The sequence below is a fragment of the Coenobita brevimanus genome, chromosome 61 (genome assembly GCF_032717465.1).
Source record: "Coenobita brevimanus isolate Jiangsu-jjx chromosome 61, ASM3271746v2, whole genome shotgun sequence".
Taxonomy (NCBI): Eukaryota; Metazoa; Arthropoda; class Malacostraca; order Decapoda; family Coenobitidae; genus Coenobita; species Coenobita brevimanus.
Window position 1 is genome coordinate 8,572,274 of NC_137014.1, and position 22,308 is coordinate 8,594,581.

Consider the following 22,308-nt stretch of genomic DNA (forward strand, 5'->3'; position numbering starts at 1 on the left):
ACACACGCACATCTTACACACAGTACACACCTTAACGTTATTCATCTTATCTTGCCCTATGCACAGACCGGCATATCTTCCAGTAATAAATAGAATATATTCGACTCTTCAACCATATACTTTATTCATATAGCAACGTACTGTAGATATCAGCTATAAATAAAGTCATTTTAATGGGACTGGCATGAGAGTTAAATAATGACATATCGAGAGTAAAGGATGTATGGTATGTGAATGAAGCTGCAAGACACTGCACATCTCTAGCGAATGAGGACAATCAGGCTAATATGAGGTAAAGTTCTTGCTGTAAGCGTTTCCGACTCTAGTCCCGTCATGATGAAGTTGCTCTTCAAGTTTCCCACCAACCGAGTGATGGCATGGTAGCGACAGCAGGACCTTCAGGCAGGCTGAATATCTTTACTGGCCGCCTGCACTAACTGATCACCGTAGTGTTATTATCCCTCCAGTGGAATGCACAGCTCAGTCAGACTCAACAGTCTCTCAGGTCTTGTATGTGCCCAGGTAACTACTCAAAGTTGCAAATTTTGATTTACCACAACACACGGCTGCTTCAGTTACCAATGCTGATTCTATGAACACTTTGACTTTCATCTAGCGGTGCCTTAATGCCAGCAAATCACTGTACTCGTAAGAGACATTCTTCCTACATAGAATAGTAAAAGCAATATTGTGAGATGTGGTGAGTACAAGCAGGGTGGAGGTTAGCCAGGTCAGATGGGGCCTCAACCTCCTAATGTAGACAAGTTTCGTAAGGCACTCGTAACTCACCAGCGCCTCGATCACGCTGCCGCACCCTGCCCAAGATTTCTGGTAAATTGTCATGGGACGAAGCAAACAATATAGTATCTCTGAATTGGTTAGAATCACTATGAGTTAATCAGGAATATTAAAATACAAATTTTAGTGAAGCACACAATGCATGTCAATGTCTTGAGATCTGTTTGGACGTAATGATAGCTTATCAGTGTCTTGGGCTAAGTGATTTGTGGCCCTCTTTCTCCAGCGTTGCAAAGTCCTATAATTTTCTCAGTAAGGTAGCCTTTAGGTGCTTCCTCAAACCGCCCATATCAAGAACATATCAGCTATTTTAAGATATAAAAGTGTTTGATTCTACACTGTCGACCGTGCGTGTCGAGGCACTGGAAGGATCAAGTATATTTGTGCTTTACAGACTACTTCGTGTTCTCCGGGTTAAGTCTTGTGGATCACACCAGAAACTATAAATGGTTAAATAGATGTGGGATCTCCAGGGGTAATTCTCATGGGTAACACCATAAAACAAGAAATGGTTAACCAGATGTGTGATCTGGCTTAATTCTCATGGATAACACTGGACAACTAGGAATGGTAGACACATGTGTGATCGGCATGTTTGTCTCTCGTAAGCCACACACAAACACAAATCGAGGATGCTCTTAAACAGATGAATAGAACAATGTGCAGTTTTCACCGCCAGACCAAACTTGCTGGAGCACCACTAGGTCTGACATTATCTTTATTTCACATCTGTGTGGCACAAAACTGCACACTACCAGGTCTCATTACATCACAGGGCACAACTACACTCCCCCACGTCAGCCCAAAGGTAGCTTCTGACGTCACGCTTCAGCATTGAGTCTGCACGACCAGAGAATTATGAAATACTCAAGTATGAGACTCAAGCTCCAGCTGAGGATGACTGTATAATGGATATTACAACTTTAATCATCCACGGAGTAGAACAAGATTGCAGACACTAACAGACCTAGAACGTGAATTAAGTGTAGAGAAAGAAATCAGACTAAGAACATCATCACTGGGTTTACCAAGCAATAAGTCTAAGACTTGAGTCTCCTTATCGTCAGACTCGGAATTCTTGACTGTAGATTTGTAAAGGGTTACTTAAGCAAGAGACGTTCAGACTCCACTCGGCTTAGTCAAATGGTCTCGGACGGCCTCTGGTCACGCTTTTGATCATGGTTACACTTTGCAGTGGTCGGTGATGACAGTCAAATGGCACACCATAACTGGGATGATCTTACTATATATAACTATAACTATGAAGGATGTAGTTGTGCGACCTTGGATGCTGATACATTGGTGTTGGGTATGACTGATTAAAAAAAAAAAACTGTGATAAAGGAATCAGTGAATTCCTCAGTGCATACTGTGTGAGCAGCAAAGTCCAAAATTAGGTGATGAAGAGGCTATGAAAGTGTTATGAGAAAAGACGGGGTAAACTCTGATATGGCTATTTTCAGCAGGGCTACCAGATGACACTAAAATACAGCTTCAGACTTATTTTTCTCGATCACATATAGATATTAATAAATCACTTCAAAAACTCGTTCAATAACAATGCAAAAACATTTAAACCTGATGCACTTAGTTCATAAAATTATGATACATATTACTCAAGCAGCATTAATTAGCTAGGCCTATATGCATAATTCAGATTTTTAAGAACCTTTACTTTCAAAAATCGTCCCAGAGAGAAGAAGAAACTAAGAAAGCTGATCAAGAGACGGGGGGAGAAGGAGGGTAAGTGAGAGAAATGACATCTCAATCATTACGCCATGTCTAGTGCTCCTTCGCCTTTTTACCATTCACTGTTTTCACACCGTTTTGATTATCAGTGTACATGACATTAGTGTAACATAATGTCCGATGTACTTTATCATTCTGTTTAATATCTAGGCTACATTTAGAAATCAGTGTCGACCTCTGCTGAATGTCACTCAGAGGGTACGACTCCACAAGATATGCTGAGTAAAGAAAATGGGTAAATTTAAAGAACACGAAGAAACCCAAGTGCTTGATTTAGTAAGAAAATACCGTAGGGAAACAAAGTAAAACATTGTATTGGAAAATGTGGTTAATACCGATATAAATAAGTTACAATATTACCCTTAAAAGCCATGAAAGCCATACTTGTGACATCTCGAAAAATTCATCTTCTTTTCCATCACATCAACTGACTCCCACATCATCATCAGCTCAGGAGGCTTTCTAACACTTTTTCCTTAACTATTTATTTTGCCACATTTATATCCATTTTATGCCCTTCGTATCTTTTTAATATCGACAGGGTTTGTATGACTGAAGGACAAGGGAATACGAACGTTCCGTGTGGAGAGGATGGAGAGTGAGAGACTGACGAGGAGAGTTTATGTGAGTGAAGTGGAGGGGGAGAGAGGGAGGAGATGGCCAAGGATGAGATGGAGGGATGGAGTGGAAAGGTATATGAGAGAGGGGAGTGTGAATTGGGAGCAGGGCAGTGATATGGCGGGGGACAGGGTGACGTGGAGGCGATTTGTTTTGGCCACCCCGTATGGGATTAAGGCGTCTGGCAATACACAGATAGACAGATAGAAAAAGTGCTAGAAAGCCTCCTTAACCTTCCATTGATATGGCTCAGTTTAGTAGGTTTTCCAGCATTATTTCCTTAGTAATTAACCTCTGTATTTGGCGCAATAATAATCTCGCGAATGTGACTTAAGCAATCATTGTCGATATTACAAAAGTACAACTAAAATGCACGAGAGAAGTAAGGCGAAATATGCAAAACAAATCGAGAGGGAAAGGATACGAGGAAGCTTCCTTAACCCACGAGAACACAGACCTTGGTAATTTCTCCAAATGCATAGTATGATGAACATACACCTTTGGAAGTGAAGGAAAAAACAATGGACTCCAAAATTATCACACTCATATGCTCACTCATCAGGCTGAACATTTCTCACAGAGGACGTTTCAGTAATAAAGTCACACATTATCTCATACACATGAACCAGACACGGAACATCTACACCACTGCCGCCATCCTGCCATCTCCCCTACAAGGAAGTTGAACTTTTACCTTCTGTCTCACAAGCACTATTCTCACTTTGATCGTATCTGCACGTGTCTCGCCAGCCTCCAAAACACTTCACAGCCTTATGAAAATGTTATCCTCTTGGTTATTTTTTCTCAAGTACATCATAACAAATTCATAAATCAACGTCCGTGACAAAGTACTGTGATGCCAAAGATTATCGAATGAGGATAAGAAACCAGGAATGAAGAAAACAAATTTGTCACACATAATGCTGAAGTAACCATGACTGCTATAGCTTGAAAGAATTAAGACTACCAATCCTGTTCATGAGATGCGTCACAATGAGTGCTCAAGTTACAGTCAGGTGTTGAGGCACGGGAGTAAAAGATACGAATAAATACATGGCGTTCTTTCTGGAAACTATTAACCCTTTGACGACGACAGTAATTTCGAACCATTGTAATCTTCCAAAATTCAGACCATTTTTAATAAACTAAGGAGTGGCCAGTCGTCGTGTAAGGGTTGAAAACAGCCTCCAGTAACCCCTTCGACGACGATGGAAATCCTGAACCACTTTATTTCCTGCTACCATCAGACGACTTGATTCAGCTTGGGAGTGGTCTCTCGTCGTCTAAGGATCAAGTTGTATTAAGAAAACAATGTGTCTAATCGCAGTAACTTAGGTACAGGGTCACAGGGATTCTGCACTTAGGCCAAGCACTGTTTCTCACCGTACATCCCAAAATCCCGGCAAACGAAGTCGTTTATAGGGCCGTATTATGTGTGGCATAGAGGACTCCATAGCACCTCTTTCTGAATGAAACATTTTGTGAATTACACCTTATCATTACCTAGTTTGTTGCTTATAGTGTTTTAATATCGACAATGTTTGTATATCCTACATACAAAGCGAAACTGATGGGTAATGTGCAGAATATATTGCTAAGGGAGAAGTGTTACGAAATCTCCATATGGACACGGGTCTTGCCACGAATATCCAAAGCCACTGACATTATGACCCATAGTGAGTTGAGGTGTGGGTGGGACAGACCGCGTTTGTGGCACTTCACCTAACCTAAATTTGTAAATATCTCCCAAACATAACTGGTAGCATTTTGATAGATTTTCATACATATACCTTTTTATATAGGTTCTATAACACAACAGCATTTTGATATACACTTTGTAGATCACTATACATCTGTCCTAGGCAGAGCCATACCGTTTTCCCACACTAATCAATCTTATTATGTATGACAACAGCCACACGTGTATGAAGTGACAGTGTGTAAAATAGGTGACTGATATACTAACCGTTACAGATTCATCAAAGCATAATAGGTGATCCGCCGAAAATACACGGAAGAAAAAGATCTGGTTGATACAACGAATTCAGCTGCCAATTAAAACAACACAATACAATAATATTTTGAAGATTATTCGGAATATTCAGGGAAAGGAAATCAGGCCAGCCCACAAACCTGTGTTACTTTACAGAATCATAAACAGCCGATCAGTTAGGCTTACAGTACCAAAATAAATTCGTTACTGTATCTTGGGTTGCTGTTGGTTGTGGTTTTAAGATACATTCAGCACATCAGTAATGCCCAATAGACTTTCATATTGTGCTTTGCCTTTGTGTACTGCAGTTAATGTGTTTAATTTCTCTCCTGAATATAACCACCTGTCACTGGTCAGAATATAAAAAAAATTCTTCGGTAATGGAGAAATGAGGAAAAACAACTAAGTTCTATCGTTTTAAGGGTTCACTCGCTTCGTAATGAACAGGTCGGTGGAATTTGATGGAAGCTTTGCAATACTGACTCTCATTCCTCACCACTCTGTCACCGCCTACCCCTCTCGAGACTGTGTGATGACGTGCGTGAGATGATGTGATGATAGAGATGATGACCGAGTGTTGATAGTGATGATGGTGTGGTGATTTGTTGATTGTGGTGATGGTAGGCTGATAGCGTATTCATAGTAATGGTGTGGTGAAGGCATCCTGATAGTGATGATGGATCGTGTCTGTTACTGATGAAGTGATGATTTGATGATTTTGATGATGTGCTAATAGTGTTATTGATAGCGATGGTGTGGTGACGGTGGGCTGATTGTCATGATGGGTAGTGTAAGTTGACAATGATGTGTGTTGACGGTGAGGATTCTGTGATGATAGTGTGGTGACAATGATCAAAATGTATGCCAGCTGGTGCAGTGAAGAAGGAAACCTGATGTTTATACACTGGTGTGCTGAGTGATGACAGTGCACTGAACATTTATGTGCCTGTGTGATGAAACTGTTGATGATGGTGATGATGATGTGACAATATAAACGTGCTGGTGTGATGACTAATTATAGTTTGATAATGTGTGTTGATAACGATGCTGATATGATGACTTGCCTGCTGTTGCGATGGTGATGATGATGATGATGATGCAAAGATAATTTGTATATGACATGTGATGAGTCATGCAATGTGATGACAGTGATGATTTCGAAATAATAAACACTGACGTCGTGTGATCGTGTGATGAGTGATGATGTGATGAATATAATGATGAAGGTTTCCACGATGGTAGTGATGCTAATATAGTAATGGTTATTTAATGTGTGATGATAATGAGGATGTGATGGTGTGAACTTTTAATGAGCCATGATGATGTGATACTGTCTTCGTGATGAAAATGATGTTGTGATGACGGTTTAAAGTTTGATAGCAGTGGCAACGAAAAGGTTTGACGGCGTTTTGGTGTGAGAGTGATGTGGGTGTGAGAGCTAACTGTGTGCGGCCGTGTGTGATGAAAGCCTTGACCCTCTGATGTGATGAGTAGTGATGTTGGTAGATATTCTGTGACTATACTGTTGTGGTGATGCAGTTTAGCGTTGTGTGGTGAACTTAGTAATCATATGAAGACAAGTGTGATGAACCATGTGGAGGCTGACTGATGCAGCTTAGTGTGATGATTTGGTGTGAGAGTTGGAGGGTGATGAGTGTATAATATGGTGAATGATGACATTAGTGGTGAATCTAGTCCTGAATGATGTATGGATGGTGATGAAATTAGTGACGAAAAACAATTGTTAGTGATGAATGATAAAAACATGAAAGTGGGTAATAAATGGAGTGGTGAATATAGTGATGATTATACAAGTGAGAGATGAACGGTGTGATGAAAGTGGAGAAGTAGTGCTGCGTAATGAATGGTGAGTGTTTACAATAATGGTGAAAAGAACGGTGAGTTGTGAAAATTGTGTTCAGAATACGGCGGAGGGAGATGAGACAAGTAATGAAAGTTGAAAGTAGTGATGAAAGTACAATGGGGGTGATGAAAGTAGTGATGAAAGTGCAATGGAGGGTGATGAATTTAGTGGTGCAAATATTAGGAGGGATGCGAAAGTAATGTTGAAAATATAATGGTCGGTGATGAAAAATGAGAGATGGAATCAGTGAAAAGTCAGTGTTTGGTGATGAATCCAGAAATGGCATGATTAAAGTGATGCTGAGGACAGTCTGGCAATGAATTAGTGATGATTTATGAGTGATGAAATTAGTGATGTGGATATACAATGATGGGTGATGAGTTTAATGCTGATGTGATGAAAGTAATGCTGATGTTTGGTGGTGATGCAGTGACAATGTTTATAAGTGACTGAGACGATCTGGCACTAAAGTGGTGAAGATAGTTTCGGTGTTATGAAAGTGATGTTTATAAGTGGCAACTGAATCATGTGATGCTGTGAACGTATTATAGATTTGGTGATGACTGCTGGGAATAAGTGTAAAGAAAAGAATAATTAAGAAATGAGTGCATGTGATGTTAGTGGAGATGAACGTTACGTGTGATGAGTCTTGGAGTGGTGAATCAGCGGAGGGACTGCCAGTGTTATAAAATTAGTGATGATAAGGTGATGATATCTAACGTGTGATGGCAGGACGGTATGGAAAATATTATGTGAGTGATGCCGAGGGAAATTAGTGATGATATTCACCATAATGTGTGATATTAGTGATGATAATGATGCCGAATGTTATTACTGATGCTCAGTGATATTAGTGATGACATTACTGATGAGTGATGAACGTAAGTTATATTAGTGATGATAGTGCTGATGATAAGAGATATTAGTGATGATACTACTGATAGTGAATGATCTTAGTGATGATTTTCCTGATGGTGAGTGATATTAGTGATGATATTAGTGATGGTGAGTGATATTAGTGATGATATTACTGATGGTGAGTGATATTAGTGATGATATGACTGATGGTGAGTGATATTAGTGATGATATGACTGATGGTGAGTGATATTAGTGATGATATTACTGATGCTGAGTGATCTTAGTGATGATATTAATAAGTGATGGTGAGTGAAGAGATTATTGACGCTGAGTGATGATAAGATGTGATGTGATGTGTGAAGCAAAGAGGAATCGTTGAATAAAGGAATCATGTTTTCAGTTCAGCTGTGATTACTGATACGAAAATGGTTATTGAGTTCTGTAGTGATGATATTAGTGATGCTGAATGACTGCAAGGTGATGAAACTACTCGATATCAGCTGAAATATAGATTATGAGTTGTGATATAATAAGTGATGATGAGTGATGATATTATTGATGTTTAGTGATGTTATCAGTGACGATGAGTGATTATGACATAGAATGATTATAGATGTGATGTTGAACAATGATGCTAAATGCTGATAAATGATACTGATGATGCTGAAGGATGATAGGCCCCCAGTCGTCATGCGGAGTGATGATAGTAATGATGATATTTGTGATGAACGACGGTATCAGCGATGGTGAGTGATAGTACTTACGGTGTCGGGATAGTAAGGATGGTGTGTTATTATAATGCTAAGTACTGATATTAACGATGCTTGGTAGTGCTGATAAAACAATGATGGTAAGTGATATTAAAGTGATATTACCGACACTGGGGGATGATGTTTTTGATGATATTAGTATTGGTATTAGTGATGATGAATGATGATGTTTGTTAGTCATGATACTAGTGATAATGTTCATAATGCTGGTTCATGATGTTACTGACAATACTGAAAATAACAATATGAGTCATGATGATGATGGCCATGCGGAGAGGATGGAGAGAGAGAGACTGACGAGGAGAGTGTATGCGAGTGAGGTGAAGGGGAGGAGAGGGAAGGAGAGGCTAAACATGAGATGAAGGGATGGAGTGGAAAGGTATATGAGAGAGGGAGGTGTGAGCTGGGAGCAGGGCAGTGAAATGGAGGGGAACAGGGCGTCATGGAGGCGATTTGTTTGTGGCCACCCCTTAAGGGATTAAGGCGTCTGGCAATAGACAGACAGATAGATAAATGATGATGATGATGATGATGATGATGTACCCTCAAACTCATCCGGACATGAATCCAGCGGACTGCAAGGTCAGGTTGCTTTCTCTTGCAGTCCATCATCCCCCTTTCGAGAGATCTGGAGGGAGGTGTGAAATTTTTGTGCATCCGCTGTTCGGTTATATCGATGGTACACCTCTCCAGCACCGTGGTGATAATAGTAATAATGTATATATTGGTCGGTGATGGTGTTTGGGATTACAGCAGCTATGACATTGGTGATGCTGAAAAATTACATTAGTGCATCTGTGTGATCTTATCAGAGATGATAGTTGTGATGATGATAAGGATGATATCAGAGAAGATGTGTTATATTAACGACGACAAGCAATGATATTGGTGATGCTGTGTGGTGATAATGATTCTGAGTGAAGGTTATTGATGATATGAATGATATTTCTTGTGGTGATAGTGATGATACGAGTAATACTGTGTAATGACGTCAGTGATTATATTAATACTAGTATAAGTGATGATATTACTAATGCTGTGTGATGATTTACAACAGTGATGCTGAGATTATATTACTGATGTGTGATGATGCTAGTGATGCAGTGTGACGTTCTTAATTTCTGAGTGATGAATATTAGGAATGACAATAGTGATATATAATGGTTCTTGTGATGCCGTGTGATGTTATTAGTGATGCTGTGTAATGATGCAAGTGATTCTGAAGTACAACTGTTGGTAAAGTCATGCTACTCTATTCTGCTGAGGTTTTAAGTTATGTGATAGTGTTCGGAACTAATAGAAACAATAATGTAATGACGGTGACTATAAACTAAGGTTAATGTGATGATTCTTACTAATGATGTTTGTGGTGAAGAATATGCTGATGGTGAGGCGTCCGGTGATGTTATGTCCTGTTATAAGTCATGTTGGTAAAGAGGCATAGTTATCTTTATTATATTTATTCTCACAGATATTAAAAAAGGGATAATTATGTAAAATATTGAACGAGGTTAACTTGCCCCACTAAAGAGACACTATGTACCTTACGACCTCCAAGTTTGGTTATATATATAGATTATTCATATATATCCTGAAGCAACGAATATAGATCTATTTATGTGTTAACTGATGGCTACTGCGATGGTGAACAAGCTAGGTTAAAAATCACAATAAATTATAAATGTTACACCACACTCAAATATGCGAGTTGGAAATGAATATGGTTTATAATATTGTACACGATATATCCAAGAGGTGTGGTGTGTTCTGAGCGAGTCGGAGGTAGGAGGCAGGATGGAGGAAAGCACAAGGGAGTATTCACACACAGGAGTTAGCAAAAAGGCAGAGAGAAAAGGAGAGTGGGCATAGGGTTGATAAGTGATGCAGAGGGGAGAGGAGGGAGACAGGCAGGGTTACAACTGGGAGGCAGGGTGAAAGAGGCAGGGTTTGAGGGTGAGGCAGATGTGGAGGAAGGATCAGAGGCAGGGTTTGAGGATGAGGCAGCTAGGAAGGCTGGATGAAGGCTTTAGTGGAAGAAGCAGAGCAGAGATCAGGGACAATCAGGGATGAAGGAGGCCTGAAAGCAGCCAGAATAGGAAGGTCATGTGAAAGAGAGTTACCTTAAAGGCTACAATTATAGATGGAGTGGTAAAATGCATATAGATATGTGGTTGTGACACTGAGGTAACGAAGACGCAAGATAAGAAAAGGAAGAGGCAGGCTAAGAAAAGGGACAGCAGGGAATGAGGCAGGGTAAGGTAAGGGATGAAGCAGGAATGAGGCAGAATGCATGACTGACGTAGTCGAGTAGCACAGCAATAATAGAAGAATCAAATGATTATACAGTGAGTTTCCGTAGTATAGTTTCTGGCTGAGTAAAAGAAGAAACACCGCATTTGTTGAATGACAGACTGTACCTCACATTACATGAGGCCTGCAATGATAATTAACCAATACCCTGAACACACCAGATCCATAATTTTGGCCAGTTTTCACAACCAATGCATAAGCCGTTTTGAAACCAAGACTACGAGAAGTGCAAGTTAGTTTCTTCCCTGGAAGAATCTATCAAAAATATTATGTAGCATTATACAGTACATCGTTTAGGAAAAATAGTTAAATATAAACTGCCACGACTCTATTCCTATTGAAAGATGTAAGTGTGCGTACGAGTGAGACCCGCGGCTCTCTGGTCGGCATCAGCGGGGTCCGTCTCCGTCCCGGGACAACTCCTAGTACACTAAATTTATGTAGTTTTCCAACATGTCTACCATTCTAAAAATATATCTGGGAGTATAACAAATGAATGAGTTATAGTGAGAGCAATACAATGGATGAGGACTGATGAAGCGTGTGGGACCATATGCACAACTCGCACAGTGATTGTCTGTCCGTAAGTTGCCGCTCCTTCTGCCACTGCCGCTCACCTCCTTCCGCTTCCCCGGCTCCTCGCACTATCTGGCCTGAAGCTCCCATCCTGCGGCAGGCCTGAGACACGGCAGGACTGCGCAAGGAAGGGGCTGAGGCACCGTATGTCTGTCAGCGCCAGGGAAGACCTTACTTAGTCAACCTTCTTGCCAACCCACTCCACACTCTCTCCTACCGACACCTTAGAGTAGAACACGGCGCATTCTCTACGTATTGTATTATATGGTGCTTAAAAGGGATGCCCTCTTGCGGTGGCAACGATATAACCGGAAGGTCTCGTTGCCTGATTATATAAATGTCAGTCAACTCTCTTCATATCCCCCGAAAGGAGGATGGTGGACTGCAGGAGAAGGGCAACTTCAGTCTGCAGTCCACGAGCTTAACATCCAGATAAGTCTGGAGCCACAACATTGATTCTATTATATCCCTTCATTATTCGGTCCTACATCCTATAAACTGTGAATTTTTAAGGCTGTTACAGTGAGAAATTCCAATAATTTATAGGTACTCAGTTTAGATTGCTACGGTGAGTGGTTGAGTAAGGTGGAGCGATAGGGTGGCATTAAGGTTTAGTGAACAAGGCCCTGGTGTTCCGGCAGCCTGGCATCCCTGTGTGGCCAAGAAGTGCAACAGGTTTGATTAAGATTACTGCAGTTATTCCATAAGACACTGGAGTTTCAGTCCCTAGGAAGGCCATGGTAAGAAGGGCTCTACAAAATCTGGCATGATGATAAAACTTGTCATCTCGAAAACTCAAGGAAGAGATATGTTTCAAATTTGCCTTTTTCAGTGATGACGATGACACCTGCGCTCTTTATTTTTGTTTTTCCACACACAGTCAATAGGAGTGATCTGGCTACGTTTCCACACCTGCAGGCTTGGTTGATGGGATGGACGCACTCACTTACACAGCTGAAATCACTTGGTTCATCGTAAAAGGTAAACACACACTTCATCCGGCTTGAGGCTGCAGCGGTGCCCCCTCTTAGCACACACTGGGGGTGGGGCGCTGCAAGGACAGGGGTGCAAGAAGGATGGGAAAGGGAACAATGAGAGAAAGAGGATGAGAAAAGGGAAAGCAACAAGGAGAGATAAAGGGGACGAAGATGGGAGTGGACAGAGATGAATAGTTATACCGGAGGAAGACTGAGGAATATAGACTGAGAAAGATGGGGGTGGTTGGCTTTTAGGAAAAAAGGAGAGGGAGAAGAGAGGTTCGGCAACAATGGAAGAAGGAACTGCATCGAGGGGAAGGAGGGGACACGCCACAGCCTCCAACAACACTCAACTTGGACGCCAGTCACTAGGTGAACCCCCGGGGCAGCAAGACACAAGTTCGCACTAGATATAACAACAATATAGATAACGCTGTACGGGTCCAACAATGTTTTCTGGCTATAACGGGGGGAGTTGAACTGCTTAACTGTGGCACGGGGCTAGGGTCAGGCTGGGGGAAACAAGACTCTCCGTCCTTGCTTGAAAGACACTTGGCGTGGTCCTGGGTGGGAGAACTGCTTGAAGTGACGCCGACACTCGAGGTGACGCCGCCATCGCTTGAAGTGGAGTCGACGGAAGGGGCTACGGCGGCGGAGGGGTGGTGGCTGTGGTGTGGTTTGGTGGAGAGGGCAGGGGGGGCACTGGAGTTGTTGGTGAAGCAGACGGTGCGGGTGTGGTGCTGTGGGATCTCTTTCAGGTAGCCCATAACCTCGCTGCCACTGCACAGGTAGTAGCAATCCTTGGCCGACCCGTACGAGGATTCCTGCTCCTCCAGCTCGTCGATATTGGGGTCTGCAAAACCAATGGGCATTAGTCTGTCGCTCCGGCCCGGCCAAGTGACCGTTTATTTGCCGTTCGAGGGCCATTATGACCATTAGTTTAGCCTGAGTGAAGCCGTAACTTGAGCACTTTAGCAAGATACATTGGCCACTCTGATGGGCTGGAATGTCAACATGGGTTAACTTAGGTCATGTAAAGTTACATTACGGAAAGTTTAGGTTTGGGTAGGTCAGGTTAAGTTAGGTTTGACCGAGTTTGGTTTCTTAGAATTGGTTAAGTCAAGCTATGTTAGACTGGGTTTGATTTCATAGTTTGGTCAGGATAGGTTAGGCTTGCCTTCTTAGGTTTGATCAAGTTAGGTTACCGTTGTGTTTGTTAGGTCTGAATAGGTTAGGTTAAATTTGCTTATGCTTTTTGGTTAAGTTATACTGAACAGGAGATGTAAATGTGGGTTTGATTTATTTGGTTTAGGTTAAATTTCACTGGCCTTGGGTTGTTACGTTTGGTCAGGTTAGGTAAGATTAGGTTTAGCTAAAGTAAGATTAGGTTTTGCTTCTTTGACCAATATTTTGAGATACTAAACTCTTCTCCGTCATATTTTCTCTGAACTCATCTTGCTCTGTCATTACTGTACAGTTGTAAATTATGAATCTGAAAAGCAATGATAAAACAAATAAATAGTTAGAAAGCAGTCATACATGCCAGCATTATCCAGAACTATATATTGCAGTAAAAAACATGATTTGGTATCAATTGCACTGCATGATATCAAAGTTCAAATTACATTAACATGATATATACCTGTTAATTAAAAGTAATGGGTAATGCAATATATTATAACATACATAAATTACAAGCATATGTAGACAACTAAGTGTAACTGCTCATCTTTCATTTATAGATATTAAGCAAATCAAACCCAATACGACCTAACGAAATCGTGAAAGCCACATACTTTATTTCCATCTCATCAAAGCTAAGGCCAGTGATGCTGTGTTAGGTTTGAAGTATTTGGCATTCTTGGTTAGGTCAGATCTTTTTTGGTTTGGTTTGTGAAGTATCCATAAATAAAGTTACGTAACTCACTTTAATCATTATCGTCTGTGCTGAAAAAAGAGATCTCAAGTGTAAATGCTTAAAAATTACGTTTCCAGAAGGAGTGTGGAGGTAGAATGTGATGAGGAACAAGCAGGTACTGGTGTGAGGCTTAGCATTGCTGTACAGAGGCTGCTGGCACTCAACAACATGCATGCACCACGAACGCAATGAATCAACTGAGCCATAGAGATTCATGAAGGAAAACTGATCTGCCAACCATATTCTGGTGAGAGAGAGAGAGAGAGAGAGAGAGAGAGAGAGAGAGAGAGAGAGAGAGAGAGAGAGAGAGAATGATGATGATGATGAATCCTTTGCGACAGGTACGTATATTACATAAACTATATCCACAGAAGTTTTCCACAATACGTAATAAGAATAAAATTAATTAAAACATATAACAGGTTTGTGTGGATCAGTCATAGGCAATCTTTACACAGCTCCACACTTCTCACCAGCTGCCCACACCATCGTACTATGTTCTTATTTACTCTCTATATTCCAAGCTGGGGCAAATAAACCTAAATTGATACGAGATGTGAACTGGGCTAAACTACTGTTGGCCTGCCTCGGTACTTCTGAGAACACTTGGCCTCGGAGCAGCCTCGTCCGGTGTGTAAACAATTTATATAATATTTACAGAGAACCCCGCGTCTTCATCTTTTGCACCATCAGCACCCCGATATGAACAAGGTTAGCTAATTTCATCTTGCCTTTTCAAATGTTCCTCCTGCTTTTTATTATGAGGTGCAATAATAATAATAATAATAATAATAATAATAATAATAATAATAACGACAAAAACAAAAACAACAACAACAACAACAACAATAATCATCATCATCATCATCGATTAGAAAGAGAGGGATGTGAGCTGCGAGCAGGGCAGTGAAATCGCGGGGGACAGGGCGACATGAAGGAGATTTGTTTGTGGCCACCCCTTTCGGGATTAAGGAGTTTAGCAACAGATAGATTGATAGATCATTATTATACTTCTTTTTCCCACCGGCATGTGGGGTGCGTTAGGCTACAAGAAAACGTTAGTGGGAGCCCTACACCTCGCCCAATGATATGGGCCACACTCATACTCATTCACCATTCAAGCCTCTGATATCCTGGCTTTACCTGATAAGTACACTTTTTCATACATATTTTTTTTTCTTGAACAGCCCATCTGCGTCACTGCGAACACTTTTCACTTTGTCTCAAATTACAGTACTTTTCATGTGTTGGACTTGAGCATAATGCTAAAAGCACCACTGTGTCTAGGAGCAAAATAATGGCCATAAAGAGCAAAAAGAAGCCACAAACAGTCCAATAAAGAAGGAAAAAATATTGCAAAAAAGGCAGGCAAAGGCTATCTATCTATCTATCTATCTATCTATTGCCAGATGCCTCAATCCCGTTTGGGGTGGCCACAAACAAAACGCGTCCACGTCACCCTGTCCCCCGCCATTTCACTGCCCTGCTCCCAACTCACACCCCCCTCTCTCATATACCTCTCCACCCCATCCCTCCATCTCATCCTCGGCCTTCCCCTCCCTCTTCCCCCCTCCACCTCACTCACATACACTCTCTTCGTCAATCTTTCACCCTCCATCCTCTCCACATGGCCAAACCACCTCAGTGTGTTCCTCATAACGCTTCCTATCACATCCACATCCACACCACAAAGCAGGCAAAGGCACTGAGCCAAAATATGAGAATTGAATATCCTTCAGTACGATTACGTATTTTTTTCATTTTAATGAGGATTCGATTAAGGTATTATATTAAATTATTCTACTGAAATTAATTTTGAAGGAACGGATTGTACCTATATGTTAACTTTCCATCATTAAGTATCTCCTGAGTCGGATACATGGTTGCGGGGCATAAGAGAATTAACTAAGAAATGAAAAAAAAGAAAAAGACCTCATGTGATTCGTTCCTTTCTTTCATTCGTTTCGTTTATAAAGGTTCCAGCATGCTTGCATGCTTTGGCCTTGGTCACCTAACGGCGGCTATCCATGCTGCTCGATCTCTGGCAGCTTCCCCATTCAGTCCCTTATGACCTCGGCCCAGGTCTTTTTCGGTCTGCCTCTCGCATCCCTACCTCATCGTTCACACTTCTCACTTTCTGCACCCATTTGTCATCCCCTATCCTCTCCACATGCCTAGACCATCTCAGTCTACCTCTACTCATCACAACACCAATAGACTTCAGTTCCATCTAACTCTTTCGGCGTAAGTTTATCCACATCAGGCCTCGCATTCAAGGACGCACTGCACATCCACCTAATCACTGTTATTTCTGTACGTTTGAGCTTGCGAATATCCTCTTCCTTTACTGCCTAGGTCTCACGACCATACAGCATTACACTCCGAACACATGCCTCATACAGAAGATCCCATAGCAGGAAGGGAGAGCCTTCTCAATGTCAGGAGAGGCAACAGCTCCCTGAACTTCTTCCAACCACTCCTCACTCCAGCCCCACCTCCAGCACATAACATGACTCCCAAGTAAACAAAAACTCGTCCACATACCCAAGGGACTCAACAATAAGACCAATCTATCACGCCTGATAATCTCCATATGCTCTCCCCTACACATCGCACACATGAAAGCAGCATTATCTCACAGTCTACCTCTAATACCACTACATCTCTTATGCACCCACTTATCACAAACACTACACTCCACAAGACGGAATTATTTCCTACGCCCTTGCGGCAACCCGCACATGGCCCCTCTCCCTCTTCTTTGACAGTACAGCCACCAATCCGATACCATCACTATTGTTTCATCTGCATTTACTCTCAAGCCCTTGTGTCCCATACCATCTCTCCACTTCCTACACTTTCCTCCGCCTCCCTTCCATTCTCTACTATCAATACCAAGCCATTCCATTTGTTAATAACAATAACACTGTACGATGGCGTGGATGATGTGAGGAAGCAATACCAACAACAACAGCAATAAGGCGAACAGACTGGATCAAGGACTGGAAATACCCTTCAGTCCGATGGCGTATTATGTGATACATTCCTGCTATTGTCAGATAATATTATTATGCACAGGTTGAGCCCCCATGTGATGCATAGGTTAATGAAGGCTGCATGTAACCTCTAATGCCAAAAAATCTATCGTAAAATGAATGAAGTTATATGGATTTAACAAGAATAATGACGCAAAAGATCTCATATGAATAAAAATGCCACTAATGATGCTGATAAGTAATAAACAGAAGGAGCACTCTGAATGTGCAACACCCGCACCCAACAGGTTGGATATCAAAACACAGCAACACAAAGCCTTTGAGTTTAACCTTTAACCTTGGCCCTTACTTTACTGTTCTCAGAATCGAATCATCTTATCCTTATCTGGCCATCAACCCTTCCTCGATGTTTGGTCCAAATCGGATTAAAGTTGTTGAAGTTGATCTTGCCATGTGACGCTGACTTTGACCATGCGATCTCTAAATCAAAGCAACATTCTGGTCTGATCATGAACCCTTCCGACAGGCTTGATCTTAATCGGATCAGAGCTGTTTGACTAATACTCTTCACACACACACACACACACACACACACACACACACACACATACACACACACACACACCACACCGCTCGCTGGCGCAGTGGTAACGTTCTCGCTTGCCATCTGGTAGACGGGAGTTCGCGCCTCGCTCAGGTTGCGAAAAGTTTCACTGACGAAGTGGGTGGTTACTGTCCCCCTTGAGCAAGGGGACGGGTGTGTGGGTGTGTGAAGGCCACAGCCTTGCCCTTAGATCGGACTATATGAGCTCTCAGCTCCCTTCCGGGAGGGTAAAATGCTGACGCTCACGACCATCAAGTGATCCTGACCGACCCGGTGAATTACACACACAGGGTCGAAAAAGTACACCCCTCATGCTATCACAAGCGCGTATTAAAACTCAACAGCGACATCAGTAGCATCATCAATGAGTCATCGGAAAATAATCATCACACGAGAGAATGAACATGTCTGGTTAAACATTTGACTGCAGTGGATTTTCAGCTGAATAAAATAGCGGCATAAATTAATCTGCTTATGTTGCGTTTTGTCACACAACACCAAGCTCATGCAACTTGTAAAAGCAAAGTTGATATTATCTTGAAAAACAGTTCCAGAGACACAGCCTCTGTCAAAGCAACACTAGGCATAAGCAACGTACTACAAGCAAGCAAAAAAAGAAAATAAATAACAAAAAGAAATGGGTCACTTCCCCATACTTCAGAGCTTCTCCAAGTCAAATAAAACTTTAGTCCAATAATTAATACCATGCACGAACATGCCAATACAGATAGAAGCATGAGATACAAGCAAGAACACAGCAGTCCTTGCATGAAAGTTAAGGCTGTCAACGTAAGAAGGAAATTTCAGCTACAACATCAAGCAGAAGTAAGGCACTACAAAATTAGCACGAGATAGAAACATCAAATATTGTGCACGCAACAGCGATATCAAAAGAAAGTGCCAACATTAGCTAGAGTAGTATGACGTAAAAAAGTAAGCTGTTATAAAATCAATTAAAACTGAATATCAGAAACTGTGTACGCGTCTCATATCTGAAAGAATAAATCAAAACTGCTGTAAATTAACATCATGCAAAACAAGGCAGCACAAAATCAAGCATGAAAATAGAATATCGTAAGTATATCTGGACCCCTCCCTTTGACTTTACCCTGACAGAGGAAGGTTGGTTCTCCTGCCACGGGTTTCGACTTGGGCAGGAAGTAAGGGCACTTCTGCTCCACCGCGTGACAGAAGCTGCGACAGGGCTTGACTCGCCTCTCCCCTTGGTAGTACGGGAACAGCTGCGAGCATACCCAGTCGCGGTACGCCTCCTGTGGAAGATGTAGAGAAGTCAGGATGAAGTAGTGTTACATTATCAGAATAAGCCAAAGCCAAAGGAGCACATGAAAGGGCATGTATGTTGACAACAGGATACTTATAGGCGACAACAGGATACTTATTGGCCTGCTATAAAGGTAATTGCTGAAATCTGCTTGTGATAAAGAATACTTAATCCTGATCATGAAGAAAAGATAAAATTTTCCCGTCATCTGTAAGAGCTGGGAATAACAGAAATGAAAACATAACCTAGTTTGAAAGAACATAATATAAAGAGTTGCAGTCACAAATACAAACTTATTTAATCTTATATCTCCCATCCCTCGTAACATGCACCAAGATGAAATTTAGCACACTGTCTTTCGAGTCCAAGAAAGTCGAAGTACTTATCTAACACGGTGCTGAATGGATCAATAGCTTTAACACGGACGACACTTTGCGCCAACACGTCCTGCATCATGCGAAAATTCAAACAATATTCCTTTATTTGACGACAAGCATTTCTTATACTTTATTCTATTACTTCTGCTAACAGCATCATGAGAATACCGCAACTGACGTCTTCGAATTAACTGAGACGTATATATATTTGAGTCTGATCTTTATATCTTCGTTAAAGTTCGGAAGCCACAAATAAACAGGGTTAAAGATGTGCCCTGACATTTGGACGTTAAAAGTATGGAAACTAGATATTGTGCTTTCGCAAACAAAGTTTTTTTTTTTTTTCTGTTTTCATTTAAACCTTTCATCTTTGTTGCTACATTACTCGCTGCTCTGTGCTGTTTAGAATTTTTAGGTTATTATCTCGCCCAGGCGGGAGCCCGACGAGGTATTGTTTTTGGTCGAATTTGTTTGTTTCTTTGTTAGCAACCTAACGGAAAAATGGCTGAATGAAATTACAGGAAACTTTCAGGATATGTGGGCACTGGTCCCCAAAGAAAGTGATTAAATTTTGGAGGTAATGGAGTGACCCTGAAAGGTCAAAATCAAGGTTACGGATTTTAAGAGGGCTATAACATGAAAATGGTTAAAAATAGAGATATTTACTATTAGGAACATACAGGAACTCGTAATATGGGTTTTCATTTGGCACCAAGACCTTTGACCTTGAATGACCCTGGAAGGTAAAATTCAAGGTCATGGATATTCGGGGGGCTATAACTCGAAATTGGTTGAAGAGAGAGAGATATTTACTATTATCAACATAAAGGAAATCCCATATGGGTTAATTGGCAACTTGACCTTTGACCGTAAGTGACCTTGAAAGGTCAAACTCAAGGTCACGCATATTCACGGAGCTGTAACTCGATACTCGTTGAAGATAGAGATGTTTACTTTTACCAGGATACAGGAAGCCTCATTTGACCCTGACTGACCTTGAAAGATCACACGCAAGACCTCGGATTTTCAGAGGGCGTAACTTGAAAACATTTGCGCCATTACCTTAGAATTTAATTTTGCACTGACTCTAAATGGCAGAAACGAGTCAGTATGCATTAGTTAACACTTGTCAGCCTAAATTTTATCAGTTATCTTCATTCCATTCTGTTAAATTATTCATATTTGTTTTGATGGTGTCCCAGTTTTGTTTAATAACTGATTTCCCGACCGATCACATGTCATTTGCAATACAAGTAGCTACTGTACCTATACGGCTAATTTTTTTTGGTCATATCATCAAGGAACTATTCCGTAATAAAGTCCTTAGAGCACTCAATTTACTTATGACCATAAGCTTTTAGCTTACAAAGAAGTCAGTTATGAGAAAACTTATCAAAAGCTTTCTGAAGCTCTAGATATGTTCCATCAAAAGGCATTTTCGCATCCTGGTTGTTAAGATATAATAAAAGATTCTATGATTGAAGAAGGAGGGAAGAAATTTAGAAAGGACGGAGAAAAGGATTAAGGTTAGGGAGAGTAAGATAAGTGTTGGGTAAGGCAAGTTAGTTAAAGAACGCTAGATTGAATGGTATGAAGGAGGTTTATATAGGAAAGACCACGATAATTTGTTTTAGCAGTGATTTCTTTTTCCTATCCTGGGAGTAGACTAAACATTTCCCCAAGTCTAGTAGTCCCTTCGCACGCAACAGGTGGCAGCACACACCTTCAAATGTCGTCACTTGGGGGCTATTATCATACAGCTCAAATTAAATATAGGTTGAGTCTACCTCATTCAGAATGAGTTAAGCTGTGTTTCGTAACATGCCAGTGAGCTCTGCAAATCAGTTAAAACTAACGAATTCCAGTCCCCCAGATTTCCCATGTCTCAGCCTAGGATTGATCTATCGTCATTTCGAATAGGGTTAGAGGACTCCAGAGGGAAAGGTTAGAGAGAGGGATTAAAGAAAAAAAAATAGCTAGGATGTGTGCAGGAACATTTTTTATTTTATTTAGAAACAGACAGTAGAGGGAGAGATAAAGAAAGGGAGGGAGTTATCGGACCAAACGTTTCCATACAGTACTACTACGAAACAGAGAATAGCGGAGCACAAGCCTTGGTGTTTATGCCTGTCGACTGTGCAAGGGTCTCTAATGCAGGCTGTCTTTATCAAAATTCAGTCTACCCTTAGAACACGACCCGATTTCATCAGTTTACACCCATAGTCTTACGCTGAGTGAACATAGAACTAGGGGGAAACTGAGTCCACCACTCTGACTTTACTAAATACTGAAAGAAGTACCTCATATAAAAAGTCTATCATCTTACACTAGAATCATTAAGATAGATGATAATAATAATAGTAATAATAAGAATAAGAATAAGAATAAAAATAATAATAATAACAATTATAAAAACAATAATAATAATAATAATAATAATAATAATAATAATAATAATAATGATGATGATGATGTAAAGCTACAGAACTTGAAACTTTTTTGGCCTATCTGATGGGCCAGGATTATGAGGGCTTGAATGATGAGTGAATGGAAGCGTGAGCTATTGAATTGGGCAAAGTTTGGCTGTCAGGACGTTGCTACTCCTCACCCTGCCCTA